The sequence below is a fragment of the Malurus melanocephalus genome, unplaced genomic scaffold, assembly GCF_030028575.1.
Source record: "Malurus melanocephalus ecotype Western Australia unplaced genomic scaffold, MMel_1.1 scaffold_986, whole genome shotgun sequence".
Taxonomy (NCBI): Eukaryota; Metazoa; Chordata; class Aves; order Passeriformes; family Maluridae; genus Malurus; species Malurus melanocephalus.
In genome coordinates, this window is record NW_026624218.1 from 18938 (window position 1) to 22805 (window position 3868).

Consider the following 3868-nt stretch of genomic DNA (forward strand, 5'->3'; position numbering starts at 1 on the left):
TAAACGTTACAGTAGGGAAGTTAAGCCTAGCAGTTTGGTCTTCCAGGAGATCTTCCAACCATCATTTATAGGATACTGCTTTGGAAAGTTAAAGCTGCTTAGGAAAAAAAACCCCAAAAAACAAAACCAAATTCGAAGAAATCACTAGTGGAGAAGAGAGCGAGTGCTTGGCTAGCATAGAATAGGAGAGGCTTGAAAATCTGGCATGTTTCAGTTCAAAGCTCCCTGTTTTTGTAGTTCTGCTTGACTTTACTTAGCTCTGGTTTCATTGTCAAGGAAGTTTGATCAGTTATGTTGTTCAGGTAATGGCTTCAGTTTACCTGAATTGCTGTCTGAGGTCCTTTTTGCTAACTGCCTGCCTCCTGACAGCTCTTCTAAAACATGGAAAGGAATGGATTTTGGTTGWTTTGTTTTCATGCTTAGAAGTCAAAAAAGTGTACAGAAAGGCTATAAAAGCTTATGCCAATTGCAGTTGATTATAAAACCTACTTCTTTCAGTGATATAAAGGGGAGATTATTCCAATACCAATGTGAATTCAAACTAATGTAGTGGAAATCAGGATTTGATCCTATGTACTCTGATAACATAATTCAACTAATTTGTCATTTCCTGCCTTTTTAGATCAGTCTTTGACTGCATCCAGTAAAATCCTTGAGAGTATGCTTGATACAAACTTGCCTGTAATGATAACTGTAAAGCACTTTTTTTTTTCCCGGAATAACTGTGATTAGTCCTCTTGTTGTTACTACCAAACTGTTGCTTACTAACAGTGTACTCTAATCAAGCAAATAAGAGAAAATAAAATTTATTTTAAAGGCTGCTATGGTTTCAGTTCCTAGTGTTTCATGATTGCTATGGCATGCCGCAAAACTTGGTGTACACTTGTGAATTCTGTGAATACCTGCATCTCTATAAACTACGGAGGTGAAAGGCGCAAAGGTGAAATAAATCAATGAAACTATTTCAGCATTTTTCAGTAAGATTTACACTTTCCAAATGAATAGGTGCCATCTGCTCTGTTAAAGTACATTCATGAAGGACATCACACAGTGCCCTCTGTAAAGAGGTTGAAGAGTAGATAAAGCATAGCTCATAGAATCACAGAATCATTAAAATTGAAAAAGATCTCCAAGATCATCAAGTCCAGGTTTGATGAAACACCACCATGCCCACTAAACCTTAGCACAGAGTGCCATGTCTCCTTCCTTTTTTAATATTTCCAAGGATGGTGAGTCCATCACTTTCTGGGGGAGCCTGTTTCAGGACTATGCTGAACAGTCTTTCAGTTTACTAGAAGTCATTATGAACAAATATTGGTTTTAATTATCTGGGTTGTTTTACTTTTTGGGAGAATTTAGTTTTCATTAAAAAAAATGGTTTTGACATAAGTCTGTAGCAAGTTCCATTTTTTCCTGCTAAAAATATAAAATTTAAAAAATGCTCATAGGATTTTGTCTACCATGTCTATGGCAAAGACTGAAGATAAAGTCTAACTCCATCACAAATGCTTTCTAGCCAGATTTTAGGCTTCTATGTATTAGGTAGGAATTTAGATTAATAGGCATCTGATAAGAAGAAGTGCTGAACTGTTTTTTAATTTTGAATCCTTTGAGAAGGTTCTTAAAATATTCTGATTTGATTCACTGATCATCACAGAGAAATATAAGCCTCAACTATATATTCACATTTGCTGCTTTTCCCATCAAGTTAAGCTTACATTGCTTTTTGTGTTTCCTCAGGACTGTTTCACTGAAATGGCAGTACATCATTTAGTTCACGATAGCGTATCTGGACTTTGTAGCTGACACAGAATAAATTTTTCTAATCCTTAGGGAGGATTCCCTTGCCCTCATTATTACTTAGTACCTGCCTTTAAGTGGGACTATGACTACAATCTGCATATAAGAGAAATTGATAAACTAGACTGGGAAGATAGTAGTGACTTGAAAGACGAATGGTATCTGGTTTCTTCGACCAGACTGATTTCAGGAAAAAAAAATTTAAGCAGAAGTTGCTGTCTAAAAATGGTGGCTTTTGTAGTATTTCAGTATATTAGTGCCCAGTCTTTCATGTGCATAATTGGGTAACTTGTGAAGACAATTATACTAACAATGGACAATACTGCAAGAAAAAATGTGCAATAGTTCTAGTTTCTTGCCATATAAAACAGTCTTCTAAAGCCTCTTGGGAGTCTTCGTAGAGAGTGGAGAATTTTGGGCAAGTACATGTCTGATAGTTTGTAGTGTGGCACCATCTGTATTTGCATAATTAAAGCCAAGGTGGGTCTGACTGTTCACTGAATCACTTGATTATGACAGTGAATAACACAAACATGACAAGTGATAGCTGAAGTTTTTTGTGATTGATTGTGGTTGATTTCCCCTCTCTCTCAATATGGGTATTTCTTCAATATGAGTTCTAAAGACAGTATGAAGGTTAAATTGACCACTGTGGAGATGCATGCACCAAATTGTTTTCAGTGATTGGATTGTGAATAATACTTGTAAGTTAAATCAGTAAAACTAAGTTTAGACGAGCCCTTGTTAATGAAGGATTGTTTTGCTGCTAAAATAAGACTTGAAGAAAGAAACTTATGCACAAAAACTCTGTTGCATTTCTTTATCCTTTGTCCCATCCAAAAAATAAAAAAGGAGAGTGTCTGGATGTTACATTGTGGTTCAGTGTTTTTCCTCTACTCATTATTTCTGTATTTGTATACGTACGTGTTCCTGGTTATTCTCTTCAGTGCTTCTCTGAAAATAAAACTCATAATCAGAGTGTTACCTAAAAATTCTTCCAGGCTTTTAATTTAGAGTGCACAAAAGTCATGGGTTTAGGCATAACTCCCCTTGAACTTTCTCAAAATGCATTATCTAAAAATCGATTAAATGTGGAAAGAAGAAAGTAATTTTCCCAAAATTAAATTTCGGAACTTCTTTTTCTCTGTAGTCTTCCACAAACTGAAAAAAGAAAAATGAATAGTCATGGGACTGATGTATGGCTGATAAACTCTATTGTGTCGTGCTRCAGTCTGTGTGCCTTTATTTTCAGATGATGGTTTAAAATGTGTGTGTCTTGGAAAGGCTTTATGTATATTCAAAAGGTGACCTGCCAAAAAAAGTACTTTATTATCCATACTATTAATTTGGATAAGAAAATTAATGTTTCTATCTAATTAGTATATTATCAAGCCTTTAAATATCTGTCCTTGTACTGTTATGACTTGCTGTATGATGAAGTGGCAGAAATTATTTATGCTTAATTTTTTCAGCAGGAAGTGGAGAAGAGAAATAATATAGTGCCGTATTCTACTGCACAACAGTAAATCTAATAAGGCTTGCTGGGCCCACTTTTATAATCTAAAATAGATTTGAAAGGGCAGCAGACATTCCAACTATGATTTTCAGGAACTACTATTACATGCATATAGAAAATAAACAAATTGTGAGTTATTGCCAGGCAGTGGTTTGGCACAGAAGAATGTTTTAAAGAACAACTTCAAATGTGTATTTGAAAGAATGTTTATCAGGTAAATGCAAAGTATCTTGAAGTTTCAGAACTACAGAATTAGCAATTTTGTGCTGCTTTGTGTGGTCAGGAATGAAGCTGTGAGAATAGCAGAAAGCATTTCTCATTTAGGAAGGAAAGTATCTTTTCACAGATGTATGGTACATGCTGTGGTGAAGAAATTCAGGAAGCAAAGACAGGAGCTGTTCTTCTCCTTATGTTTTTATCACCTTTGTCTTAAGAGGACACTGATGATATCCCACTGTTGAGCATATGAAGATGTTGATTACTTCTTTCATTTCTCTCCAGTTTTTTTTTTTTTTTTTTTTTTTTTTTTTTTTTTTTTTTTTTTTTTTTTTT